At 34.4% G+C, this 19048-nt stretch overlaps 1 long non-coding RNA gene across 2 annotated transcripts; it reads right to left on the reverse strand.

Moving 5' to 3' along the window:
- Nucleotides 1–9022: 9022 nt before the first annotated feature.
- LOC146731954 (uncharacterized) lies at nt 9023–18323 on the reverse strand. Of its 2 annotated transcripts, XR_014927012.1 has the most exons (3): nt 18179–18323; nt 10151–10379; nt 9023–9253 (listed from the first exon to the last, which is right to left on the reverse strand). It is a non-coding gene; the product is annotated as an uncharacterized LOC146731954 (long non-coding RNA). The 2 variants fall into 2 exon arrangements; XR_014927013.1 differs by lacking the exon at nt 9023–9253 and having other exon boundaries at nt 9690–10379.
- Between the last annotated feature and the right edge of the window lie 725 nt (nt 18324–19048).

The raw sequence follows: 19048 nt of genomic DNA on the forward strand, positions 1-19048 counted from the left end.
AACGATTCTTCATAAAGCGGGACTTGAAGCAACGGAATTCCACACAATCTGAGTTCATTCGGTCACCAAACCAGCTCATCACATTGTTTTTAAAACTGCACTTCAGTCATATCAGTAATAAACATACTAATGCATCACTGTTATTACTCATGACTGAACACATGAATCAAATTGCCAATATGTTTAATTAGGCTGAGATAACACTGAGCGAATTTTGAACTTATATTTGGTCTAATGGATGTCATAGTAACGACATGATTCTCTACTTTTAGACGTACAAAATGGAATTTACATGATGGTGTTATATTTTACTGACGTGCAGGTCACATGATCGTCTATCTGGTACAAAGTGTAATGAATCTACAATGGAGTTCAGTAAAAGAGAAACAGGATCTCCCAGCAGCGTTATCATTTAAGATCTTTTTGGATAATGATACAGCCATCAACATACCAAGTGGTTGACACACGATGATCTCTGTGATATCGGACCGTATTTATTGATGAGTGGTGATATTTTGATGAGCAAGGCGTGCAGGAATTAATGGCACACGCTTGGACGGAGGTTGGTGGAACACCTCATAGTTGATGTAGAGAACCGTAATGCACTCAAACAAAAGATGCAAATTAGTCGATCACCACAATTCATTGTTGTTGATTCTGGTTTAGATATAACTGGACACATGGAATAGCTGGGAGAATATGGATCATACAAGCTTATAAACAAAGTGTTTATAACTGCCTTAATTATATATGATATGGGAGGCTTGTGGTGACGAAACTATGCCCGTGGGAGTAGTAAATCTCATTTTTGTCTATTCAAACGATTCATTGTATACTGCTTTCGATTTGGGAGGAACGGTCAATATTACCATCTTCAAATATGAAACATTGCTCATAAGGCTTTGTACATCCACACATTGTTAGTCCACTCGATCACCAAACCAGCTTACTCCGTCGCTTTTAATACTGTATTTGTGCGATCATGCCAGTAATAAATGTACCCAAGTCAATGTTCAGGGGTCAACTTATTCACCTATGGTATGATACTTTGTTTATGTTTGCTATAGTGACTACATGATTTCAGACATGGACACGTGCAAGCCACATGTCATACGGTTCGATTCGATTCCACCTCCTGACTCGCTCATACGATCTGCTAATTGCTCATGTGAAAAAATACAATTCTCGTATTTTTTGTGACTACAAATTTTAATCCCATGATTTGAGGCTCGCATACAAATAATATTTCATCTAGTATACAACGGTGTGCAGCACGTTGATGTACCAAAATAACTTGTATAATCCTCTTATATAAATATAGGATTATCTTCCCAAAGCGGTACCTCATATTTAATCTGTTGAAGTTAAGGTTAGTCTACAAAATCCCTGATCTATTATTGTGGAAGAATAAAAATTGTCTGTTTGAAAAAAAACTCTGGATATCTACCACAGGCCAGGGCGTAGCAAGTTAGTAGATGTATATCCCATAAGTAGAAGAGAGTGGGATATTAGTAAAGGTATGGACAATTCATGAAAATATTAATAGAATTAAAATCACCTTTCTCGTCATATAGTCTAATACAGAGCTGGTCCTTGGAGTCAAATTCAAAGCACAGATCTACTTATGACGCAGATTCTGTAGTCTCCTCAAGTTCAACTAGATCATTAGAATATAATCACTAAATCTAGGATTCTTGATGCATTGTTCATTATCAATATATCGGAGTTTAAAATAAAAGGATTTGGCTTGTTTGTACCTTTTGTTTTCAACTAATTTGTGTAGAAATTCTGTCAGCAAGGGGACACAATTTGTTCCCACTTGGATGCCGGCACAATGTTAATAACTGAATTTTTCAAACTAGATAAAAGCTTTGCCCCAGCATCCTTATGTCATCTTCAGTGTAGAACCATTTAATAACACAATAAGTATAATCATGTCAAACCTCTATGTATTTGTACGGTTCTATTGAAAATACTTGATATATAATATCGTTAATGCGTAACTTTAAAATAATATATCATGTGGAAAAGTAGTATAAGGTAAAATAAATTAATTGTTAATTGATATGACATTTAAAGTTGGAAGTACTTTGGATGTTTTTTTTTTTAATATTCACATATAATATATACCACTACTAAAATTTTAATATTGTTGACAACTTCTAGGTTGAACATTTAAATGGTCCACCATTGTATGGTGTCTGTAGAGTTTTGGACAACCTTTACTTCCCTCTAAATCTTGTCGTTTTTAAATAAAATTACATTCCATTTATTCAACTTTGATGACTTTTCTTTCAGAACTGTCAATTTTCAGACATTGTATGCTTATTTGTTGCATTAAAATGAATGTTTAACACTTTAAATTAAATACCGTCACGTTAAATTATTTGTTCATACATAAATTAAGTATTTTTACCGCGTTTTTGCAACGTTTCTTATATAAAATTCAACTGTTTCCATTTGTTATGCCATATACCGAACATTGAGACAACATTCGAGATATATGTGCCTGCTCAATAAAAAGACACTAGAATTTTTCGTACCACTCAAATGAAAAGTGTCAAGCTTGAAGTCTATTATGTCAAGTAAATTGCCAAGGGCTTCTATGTTGAAAGTATTGTCCAAAGCCAGATTTTGTTTCGTTAAACTTGAGAATGTTTATTTCGAACGTGTATTCTTTGTATTGGACAGTGTGATTTTACTTTCTCCCTTCGTTCATAATCCTATTATCGACGTACTGTATAGTTTGCAAATTCATTGATATGCTCTACATTTAAGAGCGCATATGTAAAATAAAGCGTATGAGTTTACCCGTTTAACGTCGTATGCGATTAGTGCGGCCATCGAAGTATTTGGATATTAACGCGGCTGACATATGACAGGCACGCTGACATGCACGTGGGCACTTCGTAGTTCATGACGAGAATCGTGATACACTCAATCAACACAATGATTAAGTACAAGGTTCAGTAAATATATTTCATAGAATACGAATTTTGTAAGTTAAACAAAAGTAACACATTTCCGCATATTCATTAATTCGATATAGATCGATCACAAAATGAATTTACTGCCTGATTACTAGACTGGCGCAGTCAGGGCGATAATTTTTTTTTTTTTTTGTAGTTTAAATAAAATAAAAAAAATCGCCAAATGGAGGTGTTAGCGCGAAATCACCCCGACTGGTTTATTCTGCAGGAAATTCATGGCTATTAAATATTCATGAGCACATATTATAATGAAGTGGGCGCGGAAATACGTGCATAATGAGGTCAACTTGGTAAAGGTCACACTGCAGACCCAACATGTCGGCACGTTGAAATTCGAGTTTGTCGTAGTCGTCGTTTCTTATTCATCACAATGTGTAAAAATGTAACTCGTACTGTCGTAGAATTGAAAAAAAAATCGGCTGCTACAATCAGCCGACGTCTTCTCGGTCAGAGGTCAGTTGAAGAGACGTTGTGATTCGATTAGATGATTGTCAATTAGAACACTCATTAACATAATTACCCGTTGAAAAATCGACGGGTTCCTGCAGTGTCGATAGAGGGCCATGCAGAATAAACCAGTCGGGGTGTTTTCGCAGTTACAGGGGATTTCGCGCTAACACCTCCATTTCGCGAAAATTTTTATTTTATTTAAACTACAAAAACAAATTAATCGCCCCGACTGCGCCAGTCTACCTGATTACTGTCTTTCTCCACTTTATCCGACAGCGCCGTCAAAAAATCAATTTAAATTAAATTCCAGTGTTCCCATTTTTTATGTAAATGTTTCTCAATAAAATAAACTTTTCTACCTTTCTATACCACATTACGAATTATCAAGCTAACATTTCTTACAGTTTATACAAGGTTATCATATAAGGTCAAAAGAGATTATAAATACGCATGTCTTGTTGATGGAGGGTTATCCATATAAAATGTCACCCGTCGATTCGAATGAAGGGAGTCGTGACTGGATGTCTCCTATCAATCAAAATGGCATGCGGAGTATGCGGAGTACTGCCAAAGAGAAACAGGATCTCCCAGCAAGATTATCATCTAAGGTCTTATTAGATGATAATACACCATTAAAATACCGAGAGGTTATAACACGGTAATCTCCGTGATATCGGACTGCATTTATTTATGAGTGGTCTTGATAGTTTAATGAGCAAAGCTTTTTAGGTACTAATGGCCAAATCTCGGTCAGGAGTTGGTGGAACACTTCATAGTTGATGAAGAGACCCGCAATATACTCAAAACCTGTCGATCACCACAGATCACACATCTTGTTTGTATGTACGGTAGATGGAATGGCATTATACAGTATGTTTTGTTTTGTTTTTTAGTTATTTTGCACTTTCCTATTTTTTTCCGCAAATTTCTCTTGAGTGCTCGTTCTGCGTTGACAATGGGACACATGCTAGAACATTAATATACAAGCAGTTGCATACACAATGTGTAAACACATCATGTTCGAGTTTTATCGTGTGTGTTGGTAATAAATAACAAGTTCGGGGGTCGTATGTTACTGGCAGACCAATATTTATAAAGTCCTCGATGGGGAGAGACTATTCCAGTCGGGTAGGGAAGCTGACAGTGACGAAATGACGTCTGTGATATTATGAACTGGTACAAATGAGTTCCATGTCCCCTGTTCAGTGTATAAGCCAATTTGCTAACGGTAAAACCGATTGGCATACTAGTATTTGCTTTGCAGCAATGAATCAATGAAACCGATGAATTGTTGTTTAGTTTGTGGTGTAGTTAAACGCTATTAGTGTCCATTTTTTCATTGTATCTATGAAATACAGATGTTTTCGACGGTGTTCAGTCAACACCTTTAAATATGCAGCGTTCTTGTTTATACCTTCAATCGGATCACTTCGTTTCCGACTTGTGTACCAAGGTACGCACAATTATGGCTTTTTCAGTTTTCACTAACATATGATGCGTTCTCTAACATAGAGTGGAGTTCTATATCGTACTTGGCGTTTTATAATAATTGTCAATGTTTATTTAGCAGAGAAATCTATTTTTTCTCATCTTCCTATTTAGAAAAGCACAAAGGTAGCCGAGGAAACAATAGAGTGCGGACGCATTAACCATAAAGCTCGGACGCGTCAATACAGTGCGTGGATATTTGATGGCTAAAACTAGCCAACCGATATACTGTGGTTGATTCTGTGTATTAGAACCTGAAACCACACAATACCTTCACAACAGAAGTTTTGAAAATGATTTCTTTTGAGCGCAATTGTTGTTATTGTTGCTACATTTCACACTAGTATTAAACGTAGTTACACCAAGGAATAAAGCACAAGCGCAAACCTGCACGTCAAATTAACGCCAAAATATGTTAAATGGTTCACTACCCGGCTAATTAATTTTACGTTTGTGTGATTTCTAAAGACCGAATAATGCTAGTAAAAAGGGAGACCCTAAAGTGCGTTCCTGCGTTCTTGCCCATATTTGCCTAAATTAATAAAATAAATGAATACAATTAAATAACGGTATAATATTGTATTTACGTATACTAAACAGCACGTGTGTGATTATTGAGATCTAGAAGCTTCCAAGTATTATTATAGCTGGTTTGTTTTCGCATGCCTGACAAATTATACTAAAAATTAAATTCAATTTCTACTTGATTATTGTTAAGAACTTAATCACAAATTAGGTTTTATATTGGATTTTAATTATGCAACTGTCTGCATGTTTATGGAATGGACAAACATGATTTGATAAATACTTCTCGTTATATTACATGTTCAGTTACGCATGCATGTTTTTTTCATAAACATCTTTCATTTCATGATAAATTAATAAATCTTTTCTATCACTAGTATTGTGCTTTGTGACAGTGTTGCATACTTAGATGAATACTCACTGATTGTAGCTATACTACTTCAATATGCCGTATATTCTGACAAGCTTTCACCGAAGACCCGGTTTTCCAGCCTTCCTGTTTTTTTAATTTGTAAAGTAATTAAATAACTACGTAATTTTACAGGATTATTTGCGCATTGTGAAAACCTGCCACTAAAAAGTGCAGAATTTCCATCATCATCTGTGATAACAAATAGTAGAAGCAGTGGATTCTCAAGATGTAAAGAGCACTAAATTAACAGTAATTATTTTCACCGTAATAAATTGCATAAACGAAAAAGTGTAGTTAAATACAGGGCGATTTTATGTTCGTTAAAGTTGCATTGCTAAAAGAACAAGGTTGAGTGGATTTGAATTTAGATGGTAGAATATTGCACGAGAAGTGCTATAAAAGTATATGAAACTGAAAATGCATGTATGGGTATGTGTTTTCAGTGTGCCGCACGAAGCATGTCGAATAGAGTCTGACACGCATTCTATTAGTTATTTATTCATATGCGCATTCGTGTCTTTGTAAAGACCTGAGAATGTTCGAGAACATTCGGCTTTGCAGAAAGACATTCATTTCTCAGTAAAAATTTTAATTTCTCGTTATCCAGACAAATTTCCAAACGTTAACTTTATAATATAACAAAGTCAAAAACTAAATGTAACTTTAACATTCATTCATTCACTATTATTGCATCGCGATAGGATTTCACTGTTGACGAAAGACGTCAGTTTATCCAAATACATGTATGTTCAGACTTGATTTATTACGTTACAATTATTAATAAATTAAAATAAAGGTCTTTGGTCCCCCAATCTGATTAAAATCAGATGTAGTGTACGGGCTATGTTTTTTTTTATTTTATTTTATTTTTATTTTTTTCATTTTATTTTATTTTATTTTATCGTTTTTTTTAACGTTTTTACGCTGTTTTAATATTTAGTCATTTTGTCCCCGTACCTGCCTACGTAGTGTCGAAAGACGTCGAAAAAACACAAGAATTGGTAGAAACGTTCCTGTTTCGGGCAGATTATTGATAGAGAATATTGTCCTTATTACAAAAATGCTGAAAGCCTTGGTTATTTTTTTTATCGGCGAAAAACTGCGAACTTGGCAAATTTGGTTGCACAACTTCCCTCTATCGATCATATACACCCAGCTATACCGATGCGAACTGACTGTGCCTGACACTATGCAAATATAGATTTTCTTGACAAACGTGTTAGAAACTCACTTATAAAGATTGTCATGATTGCTGAATATATAATGAAAACATGTAAATATGCACACTTGCTCACATCTAAAATAGAAATGCCCAGAAAAACTGAAAAGAAAAGAATACAGGCTTCCAAATGTTCCGTCGCTTTGTCGTCTCGCAGGTCAGTGGTCAAAACATAATTGCCATTGAATCGTACACCATGTATACAATATTTTTTTTTTATTTAGGTAAAAATATGTACAAGAACGCAGGAACGCACTTTAGGGTGTCCCTAGTAAAGACGCTATATCTTCGACATTACAGATTAAAGAGGCAGTACGCCTTATTTGAATTATATATGTTTAATATTATGTCTGTTATGAACGTTATGATGTATGTGGTAGACCATGTAGTACATGAAATGTTGCTAAAGCACTGACAATTATAATGTACGTCATTTAGCACTTGAAAATGCCACAGTTCTTGTTAGATATATAACATGGTGTATAATGTTTTATGTAACGGTTTATCTGAATTGAACTAATCACGCCTATACTTAGCAATCCACTTCTTTCTTGTCCTGAAACATGTATGCCTATTCCGGTTAAAGTTCAGAAATAGATCACATAAATACAGTGATATATAAAGTGGCAAAGTGGCCGCTTGGTGGCGTACATCAGATAGAGAATTATCCGTTCGGATTGCAGTGGTATGTTAAAAATGAAAGCATCAAATATGGTCTAGATGTTGTCCTGGCAACAATATTATTTTTTCGAAAATCTTGATTGTACAATACATTATTTGATGACATTTCTCAACCACGTGACCTCGTAGCCACAGTAACTGTACTTCTAGTATGTATGATGGGAAATAAGCTGGTATCTAATGTATAAAATAGAAAATGGATAAAGGCTCCAGCAATCCAACATTTTAGCTAGAGAAAATAGACGACAGAAAAAGTAATTTAATTTATAACAAATACCAGTTGCTCTTTCAAATTTTGCCAATGCCTTGCCATTACTTTGATGATATTAGTAGAATAACATAAGAAAATTGAACATTTTGGTCCTATTTATGAATTCTGAGCGATGTGTACAGTTGGATGCGTGGCCTATTTGGAATTTGTCATGCACAAATCTGATTACAAACAAAAACGGGGTCACGTGTCAGTTAGAATCGCGCACTGATTTGAAATATCAACTAATATTCTCCAAACAGAATTATTTTATAAATTAAATTAAATCTGATTTTTTCTTTATCTGCGTTTTTACAGTTTAAAAATGTGCGATCGCTGGGGTTGCGTAAAATATAACTTTTGAAATTATAAAAATTAATACATATTTACTCTATGCAGTGTGCAAATAATTTTTTTGCAGAAGCTTTTTCAACGTTATAGTATTCATCGTAGTTTAGGTCAGAAATAGAAAACTCGTAACTATTGGTTTATAAGGTATACCTTCTGTTTGTCCTGTAAATCATTGATAATTAGTTTAATTCCCTATACCAAATATACGTAATAATTGATATTTTAATTGAAAAAATAACGTCTCTTTTTTCATCTAAATCGTTTTTATATAAAATTTTCGTCCTTGTGTCCTTTGTCGCCTTTACCCAAAGACGTCGATATTTCTTTTGTGTTCAATTAATCTCATAAATAATAGAAATACTAGGCAACCAATAGGAAAACAAAACACATTTTGTTTAACATATACATGCATGACGTTATCATAAAGTGTGCTTAGAGTGTAAACAGAAACAGTAAAGTTTAGCTACTACCTGCTATAAAGTCCGCATAATTATACAACATTATCAAAATGCATTCACTTCATTATGGGTAACAGTCATGTCTCTCTAAAATATGTGAGACGCATCAATTTTTAACCAAAAATTCGGTCAGCTAAGTGTTGTTTCTTACCCATGCGTTCATTGGCAACGAATGAAACAAATAATTGTACCCAAGCATGACTTGCACCTGATTTATTCCAATCGCAACATGACATGTCAAGTAACGAATCAATGGAAATTAACACAAACAGTCAAGAAGCAAATTACTGTACATAACAATCCGCTCAGTAAAATACAGTTTACAATAATTTTAACTACTTGCCTTTTGAGAGTGTGCCCTAAAAGGGTAAATAAACAAGATTTACACTTAAAAGATATTCATACAGTAAAAATTTATACAGAGGAAATCTGAAATAAACATAGAAAGAACTGAATTTAGGAAATATTCACTGACCCCTAACTTTGGCTTGCCCAAGGCTGCCACAAAAGGCACTATTCGCTCGTCCTGCGAAATAACATGCATAATTGTACACACTATTTTGTGGCAATTAAACACAATATCTATAAGAAACACAAGTTACAACAAATAAATCTACAATTTTGTCATGATACAGAATTTGTAATTATTTTAAACATTTCCCAGGCTGCCTTTACTACATGTTTTTATCTTTAAATGCAAATATTTGATGATGTACATATGGGACCATGGGGTAATTATTAAGGATAATGTAAATGTAAATGTAAAAAATGTATCACTTTTGTTTTATGCTAGATGTATCTGGAGTTGCTGTTACGGCATCATCAACAACTGGTTTCAAATTTAAAACGTATGTAGTCATTACTGTTGACATTAAAACATTGAATTTATTTACATAATCTCTAATTTTAACAAAACCAGTTTTTATGTACAGTTTTCGGGCTTCTGGTTGATCTTCACCTGTTTCAAGGAATACACAACTAAATTGATGGTCGTTTGCAAACTGTATCGCTTTGTTCAGTAGTTTAGCCCCGATCCCGAGACGTCGATATTCCTTTTGTACATACATCGTTGTGAGTTCTGGCTGCATTCCACGTCCTTCAAATTCCTTAAGAACTAAAGCGACTGTACCAACGATTTGACCATCATAAACATCCACCCAAAAGTTACCACCCCCACTGTCAATGTAAGTAGTGTTAATATCTTTCAAATCTGAGGCAAGTCTATAGCGAATATATTGTTTGAATATTATATACATTGATATGATGTATGCGGTTGGTATTATTGCAACTCTTACAACACACAATTGAACTAAATTGTATACATACAACGATAAATAAAGACACAGGGTTAGCAGGAAGACGTTAATAAATCTTCGATAACTCAGATGTCGTTGGTAGGTTGGCTTGAATAAACCCATTATACTGTCCTTAAATACATATATCACCCTTCGTTGATCGTTTTCTTCAAACTGTCGAAGTGTAACAGTGCTTCTCCTTTCCATGCTGGTTAAATATTTTGTAAAGCAAATATTCTCATTACATCCACAGTATTCTCCTGGAGAGAAACAATATGAAATAGTATCCTCACTATCTATGGAATTAACATAATAATACCAAAAATTATTAGTTATTGGGACCCTTTTTTTGGAGAAAAATGTAGATTCAGACTAGTTATTTAATATACGTGTCCATCACTGACTGCAAAAGACGAATAATGTAAGTTGGAAACTAGAGTGAATACTTGGACTATATCTCAGAAACTGTTACAACACAGTTAAATTGAATGACAATTCAAAATGTCAATGCTGATAATAAAAACCATTATATTATACCAGTATATTGATGGTGTTAATCCATCGATTTGATTGGTCCACATACAAAATTTGCATATGAATTACGGGTATATTGGCTGATAATGCTCAGTTATGCTAAACAAAGTATTATAGTGATGGCGTGCACAGTCCTTGATTCGGGCTGCGTTGAGACAAGGCATATGTACGTGTGTTAAGCCACTATTTTGGTATTTGCCACTATTTTGGTACCCGGGAAAATTAAAACCAACGTTCTCTTGCTTTTTGCTATTATTTTTCTTCACAAATCAATAAATCTCATAATTCTAAATAATTCTGGACAGTTTGTGTATAATTTGGAGTAATTTGTTATGTTTAATTTAAGTTTTCTTTGCTTGCGCATCTTTTCCGACCGAATTGTAATAATTTTGACACAGACACAGTGACGCTAACTTAGGGGGTATTACAATCAGCTGTCCTAACAGCCATATCACGGAGCTAAATTCAACTGTCGTACTTTTAAAAATCAATTGCATAGCATATCCGTCGCCGATTGAAATGGTATTAGTGCATCGAAACTGTTCGGCGAAGCTGCTAGGTAAGTATATGACGAGTCAATACTAATATTGATATTTACTTGCTAGCTATCGCACTATGACTTGTTTAGTGTGCCTGCTCAGACTGCTGTGGCGTCTTGAGTCGTCCATTTGATTTTATCATCATCATCATCATGTTGTGTTCAATTCCAATTTTGAATGTGCATCGATTTCTTAAAACAGTAATTTATAGACATGTATATAGTTCATCTGATCCAGAAAGTGATGGTTTAAACTTCATGTACATGTCCAGCTTGAATTTAAATAATCTATATGCGGACGTTGAGCAGGCGGACAACAACAGAGCCACCGAGCGATATGCTATTTTTCCGTTTGTGTTTCTTCCATTTGAGATGCATTTCTGTAAAATATTCCGTATATTACGACTTTCCAGAATTCGCTGGTGTTGTCAAGTTGTAGCATCCATTCTGGAAAATCCATATTTTAGCAGCTATTTATTTTCTTGAAATTAAAATGTTTTAATATGCAAGATTTAAGTAATTAATGAGGTCTTGATGTTAGTAATTTATATTCATAACCTGAATAGTATTCTTGTATAAAACATGTTGGTCACTTTCTTATTTTATCGTATTTTTTCTCTATAACATGACGAGATGGAACAATTTGTATAATATATTATACAATTCTGTAAATGACAAAGGTGTGTCAATAGTCAATAAAACAGCCTAGGCAATACTGTAGTCAGTTAGAAAAGACATAACATTTTGTTATTAATCTCACTAATAAAAACCATTCATGGTTATTTCAATCTTTGTATTACATTTTAATTTGTTTAATAAGTTTTACAATACAAAACCATCTTTATTATTGCTGCATTGTGGATATAAATGTAGCTCCAGAATGTGAGTAACCACTTGGAATTCCTACTGAATTTTGGGACGCCATGAATTCACAGAAATGCTTTCTTAATTTCATTTCCAAATACTTGCTGTGATAGATGAATGTTTAAACTATCATTTATACATATACCATAAGTGAATAAAAAATATTACTAAAAAAATCCTTTGAAAATCAAGTTTACCATTCAATCTATTGGTATCTAACTACCTTGGCCTGACTCACTGCACTGATGATCAATGGGACAATGGCTTCCTATAGAGAAGAAATGTGTTAACTCAATATTGGATTGGATTTCGATATTGGAATTGTGGGATTGAAAATTAAACTGAACAATATAACCATAAAATTTTTAAAAATAACTTGCACATTGCTTGAAAACAGGAGAGGTAAAAAGCTTATTTTAACGGAGGGCTCTATGGAAAAGATGTGAGCCCCCCAAATGCCCTATACAGTTCAATTTTCTATCCCACAACTTTTTGCAAAATCAAATATGGAGTTAACACATTTCTTCCCTATATTTGTATAACTACAACTGGATATTATGAATCACTGCCTTAACTATGAAACAAATAATAAGGTATAATTATTCCCTTATAACCTAACCTGACTCACCGCACTAACAACCAATAAGACATTTGTTACTCATAATTAGGACTAGGTATTATTATTATTTTTAATATTTTTTTTTGTGCCAGGCAACAGTTCCGGACATTGAATGTCACTCTTGACTATCCTGACTTTTTTTATGTGCAAATTGCAAGTGCTGACACATAGTGCATTTTTACCACAGAAGTCATATTCAAGTTTGGGACTACGGTACATGACAGGGCTGTGCGGCCATTTTCCTATCAAATGGCAATTTAATGCGCTATCCTGGCAGACCTTAATCAAAGTTCCCCCAAAGTCGCATTCGTTAGTGAATAAATCTTGGCCAGTGGAATTGGGCTTTCCGTGTTCAGCCTTAGTAGGATTTGAACTTGGGTCTACAAATCATGAGTCTGATGCGACAACCACTACCAGTGACCGGTAGGACTAGGTATTATTACCTGGTAATCGAAGACGACCTGACCCGACTCACTGCACTAACTATAAAACTAATAATAAGGTATTATTATTCCCCTAGAACCTAACCTGACTCACTGCACTAACAACAAATTGGACATTTTTACCTACATTTATAACAACAGTGTTCTCCCCAGACCTCTAAAGCATCATGGTATTGTTGTGACCCTGTGATAAGTTCTTTCAAGGGTGTAGCCCCTCTAAATCCAAATCAAATACTAGAATATTAATAATTTGCCCATTGCAACAGCAACAATGTGACAAAACAAGTCTCACAAATCACAAATGCTGCATACGTCTGGAAAATATACTGATTTGGTACACTGCTGTTATTTGCAGTTTTTGCTTTAATTTAAAAAAAAATAAGTGAAATTAAGTCCCATTGAAAATAAAACTGTACATAAATCGAAGCAAACATTATTCAACTGCAGGCGAGATCGCCAAAGAAAAAAACTGACTGGCAACACTGTTGTTTGGAGGTGCCAATCTGCCCAACGAATGTGTGTCTTGGCTACGCTGGTGGCTCATGCTTTGCCAAATTTTGCCGAATGGCAAGTACACACATTGAGTTTTAAGTTGAGTTGCCAAATAATATATTTTATAGCCAAAATTGACCATATTTTAGGAAAGTAATGATTATTTGAATGTATAAACCATCTTTATAGTAATGTTCTTGAATGTATAATAAAGAAAAATGAACAACTTTTACCGTAACATTTTTTCTGATAGTTAGTCGATTTTTCTAGGATAGGACGTCACCATGTCTACAACAGAGCTGGTATTATGTTACAGTATTTCGCCGATCATGTATTAAAAAACTCTTGAAAATATGATACATCAGGGCAAAATGTAAGATAAAATATGAAACTTCGGTCTGACCTTTTGCATCACTTCCTGTTGAAACACCATTGATAGTTCCTCATAAAGTCATATGTTATCACATGACTTTGTGGACATTTTTTTTATCATCCCCAGTTCTTTCTAAGATTAAAACATTAACTCGCGACACACGTTAGATCAAAAGAAATACCTGGATTGCCAGTCTGTTTATTAGTGGTTCTAAGATAATCGCCAATGAATCATTTTCAGGATTTTTTTAAAACAAGAAACAGGGGCGCATCGCCCTCATGCCATGGCCATGTGCCCCTTACCCTAAGGGCAAATTTTCTGGCAACCACACAATTCTGAATGACAAGGGATCACAAGTGGCTTCAGTCTTCAACTTTGACCTGTCTGACAGTAATTTTGGCCCCAAGGAAGCCAGAGAATGTTCCACACCCTGATAGGGAAAACCCCATCTCTCCTACATGGTGGTGCCGCTGAATTGCAGTGCTCGCTCTTGCAGTTTTTTTTCAAGAAAAAACCCCGATTTTAATTAACAAAACATTCTAAATTTGTTCAATGCAAGAATGTTACGGTTCAGCTGACAAGGTTAGGGTGATCATAGCATTACACTTAAGGTATAGATCAATGAAAAATCGTTGACTTTAGTTTGAAATTTTGTCATTATTGATTTATTATTTTCATCCTATTTTGATAACTCGCAATCTCACAAAAAAAATGTTTGCCCTAATGTCTCATGAACCGACAGTGACATGGGCACTAAAACTGACTGTACTTGTTGCACACAAAATAATGATAAACAGTTATCTCCATGGATAACAATATATTTACTGACTGGCTATAACATATTAACTATTTCTATTGCTTTTTAGCTCCCCTGTCGACAAAGTCGACACAGCTAGGCATTAGTGGAACGGTGCATAGCAGAGTGTCAAAACCTCAAATTTTCTAATTTTGGTGAATATTTTTGTCATTTTTGGTAAAAAGTGATATTTTCGACTTCTTGTTAAAAACCTCTAGTCCGATTGCTTTGATATTACATATATAGGTACTATATGTGGACCTCTCTCAGATTTGTTCATTTCATAATAATATCTTAAATTCTCTAATTTTGGTGAATATTTTTGTCATTTTTGGTAAAAAGTGATATTTTCGACTTCTTGTTAAAAAACGCTGTCCGATTGCTTTGATATTACATATATAGGTACTACATATGGATCTCTCTCAGATTTGTTCATTTCATAATGATATCTTAAATTCTCTAATTTTGGTGAATATTTTTGGTAAAAAGTGATATTTTTGACTTCTTGTTAAAAACCGCAAGTCTGATTGCTTTGATATTACATATATAGGTACTACATATGGACCTCTCTCAGATTTGTTCATTTTGTGATGATATCTTTAATTTTCTAATTTTGGTCAATATTTTTGTAATTTTTGATAAAAGGTGATATTTTCGACTTCTTGTTAAAAACCGCAAGTCTGATTGCTTTGATATTACGTATATAGGTACTATATGTGGATCTCTCTCAGATTTGTTCATTTCATAATGATATCTTAAATTCTCTAATTTTGGTGAATATTTTTGGTAAAAAGTGATATTTTTGACTTCTTGTTAAAAACCGCAAGTCCGATTGCTTTGATATTACATATATAGGTACTACACGTGGACCTCTCTCAGATTTGTTCATTTTGTGATGATATCTTTAATTCTCTAGTTTTGATGAATATTTTTGTAGTTTTTGGTAAAAAGTGATATTTTCAACTTCTTGTTAAAAACCGCAAGTCTGATTGCTTTGGTACTATACATATATGTACCTCAGGTAAACCTCCCTCAGATTTGTTCATTTCATGATGATATCTTGAATTGTCCAATTTTGATGAATATTTTTGTCATTTTTAGTAAAAAGTGATATTTTTGAATTCTTGTTGAAACAGCAAGTCCGATTGCTATACATACTATACATATTGTTCATTTTCTTCTATGATATCCTCAGTTCTTTAATTGAAATGTGCCTTGCTAACAGCGGAGCTATCTCAGTCGATAGGCTGCTTGTTTTGCTGTTCTATTTCAAACTTTATTTGACTTGATAAATACATAAAAGACAATGGAGTAAAATGATATAAAATATCAGACTGTCTCGTCTTTAATTAATTGTAGATAGATTGTTAACTAATTTTATACTAACACAGTTATGTATCACAATATTCAATGAGAAAATTATGCAAATTAGATACAGTGTTTGACATGGGGTCTGGGGAGAACACTGAACTTGGACTGGATTTTATTAATCCTGAGGCCCTGACCTGAATCACTGCACTAACAAGCATTGAGACATTTGTTATCTATAACTAGAAATAGGTTTTACATGTATTAATCCTGAGGCCATGGCCATAACCATTGCACTGATGACCAATGGGACACAGGTTACCTATAACTAGAACTGGGTATATTAGTTTCAGAGGACTTGACTTGACTCACTGCACTAACTAGCAATGAAACTTTTGTTACTTATAACTAATACTGGGTATTATTAATCCCAGAGAACCTGACCTAACTCACTGCACTAACTAGCAATGGAACTTTTGTTACTTATTATTAATCCCAGAGAACCTGACCTAACTCACTGTACTAACTAGCAATGAAACTTTTGTTACCTATATCTAGGTCTGGGCATTATTATACCGAGGGAATCTGATCTGACTCACTGCACTAACTAGCAATGGGACTTTTGTTAACTATATCTTGGACTGGGCATTATTATACCCAGGGAACCTGTCCTGACTCACTGCACTAACTACCAATGGGACTTTTTTTACCTATATCCAGGACTAGGCATTATTATACCCAGGGAACCTGACCTAACTCACTGCATTAACTAGCAATGGGACTTTTGTTATCTATATCTAGGACTAGGCATTATTATACCCAGGGAACCTGACCTGACTCGCTGCACTAACTAGCAATGGGACTTTCGTTACCTTTATCTAGGACTGGGCATTATTATACCCAGGGAACCTGACCTAACTCACTGCACTAACTAGCAATGGGACCTTTGTTACCTATATCTAGGACTGGACATTATTATACCCAGGCAACCTAACCTGACTCACTGCACTAACTAGCAATGGGACTTTTGTTACCTATATCTAGGACTGGGCATTATTATACCTACAGAACCTGACCTAACTCACTGCACTAACTTCATGTACAAATCAGACTTTTGTTACTTTAATATACTAATACTGGGTATTATTAATCCCTGAGGCTCTGTTCTGGCATTTGTTAATGAGTACCGGGTTTTATTAATCCCAGAGAACCTGACCTAACTCACTGCACTAATGACCAATGAGTCATTTGTTACCTATAATTAGGACTGGGTACTACCGGTATTAATATTAATTCCCTGACCTGACTCACTACACTAACTACTAATGGAAGACTTGTTACCAATAACCCTTAGGCCCTGTAGTTCACAATGATAAGTATTAAACAATCTATTAGATATAGATACCTAACTAGAGTTAACCACGTAACGCCAAAATTACCCTTCATTAATTGTATCGTCTTTTAAGAATTGGTAGACAGTAGAGTAAGTTGTCAGTATAGTTTGACACAGTAGCTGCAATACAGGCTATTGACTTCAACGACAATCACTCAGACTTGGGAATTACAACGCCACAGTTGCACATTACAGTTGTAGAAGTATTCATTCGATTCACTGTATGCGACCTACACTGTCACCTATCAATTTAAATCGACTACACAAAATAGAAACACTGACCAACTCATCTATGTTGGCTACGCCAGTACGTTATATCCCATACAAAAGCGTTAACATCATACAGAATCACTATATATCTCAATGATTTAAAACTATATTATTTTGAATATTCTACAAGCAGTGCATATAATACCACTGTAAACAATGGGTCAGATTATTTGCTGACATGGTAACTACATGCAATACGTGGCATAATATATTATGTACCATAACTTTAACCCTTTCTAGCTTGTCCATGACTGTGTGCCCGAGGCTCGCCGTTCCCAACGATGTACGGTAGTAAATATATAACAAGATAATCAAGTTATGTGACAAGGAGAACACGAATGAGGGGACTGCTTTTACATATGCGTCATGTTATTGAATTAAAAGGGACAAGTATCATTTTGTATAAAGAGTCGTAAAAATAATACATACATGAACCGATGCTCCTTTAACAGTGGTGCTACACAGCATCATCACCACTACAATGATCGTTAGATACATCTTATAGTCGGACAAATTGAACAAGAAAGTGATAAACCTGTTATATCACACGGGAACAAAAACTACGCGCCTTTTACTTGTTACAACCAATATCAGCTGTGAATAAGCGAACGTGTTTTAAATGATAACTATAGTATGTTTATGGGATAATGTCAGCTTGGTCCAGTATGCTCACTTTGCAATTGTTTTAGATTACACAGAAATAACTCAATATTGCGAACCGGAAATTGGATTGCCAAGTATCGGCGGTTTTGAATGAATTATATTATATCACATTATATTATGCCATTCTGTTGAAATCTGCTCGTAAACTGCATCTAGACCCAGAACGAGCATACCAAAATATGGATATGCTTTTTTTTATCACGGCTGAGTCAACTAAAGTTATCTTTTGTCAATAATATCGAATGTCCCTCAATGGCAAGCCGATGACCCACTTTGTCATGAAGCGTAAATGTCCTATATAAAGGTTGATACGACAAGATAAACCATTGGAATTTAAAAGCAAAAACAAAAAGCAAGAGAAGTAACATAGAGTACGTATACAATATGAATCGTAATTGTTGGGACAAATAGTATCACATTATTTACAAATCGGGACCAGTTTTTGACTGAAATTGTAATGTAAATTAACAACTGACAACGATTGCCTGATTGCAATTCAAATACATAAATAATGTTCAAACACTGAATTAGTAAGAGAAGATATAATACTATGCGCATAGATCATAGTACTGCCAGTAGTCAAGTTTGTGCCTTGAATATATAATAATAGATTATTATGTATAATTAAAAATCTGT

Source organism: Saccoglossus kowalevskii, chromosome 18, assembly GCF_978046115.1.
Source record: "Saccoglossus kowalevskii chromosome 18, keSacKowa6.1, whole genome shotgun sequence".
Lineage (NCBI taxonomy): Eukaryota > Metazoa > Hemichordata > Enteropneusta > Harrimaniidae > Saccoglossus > Saccoglossus kowalevskii.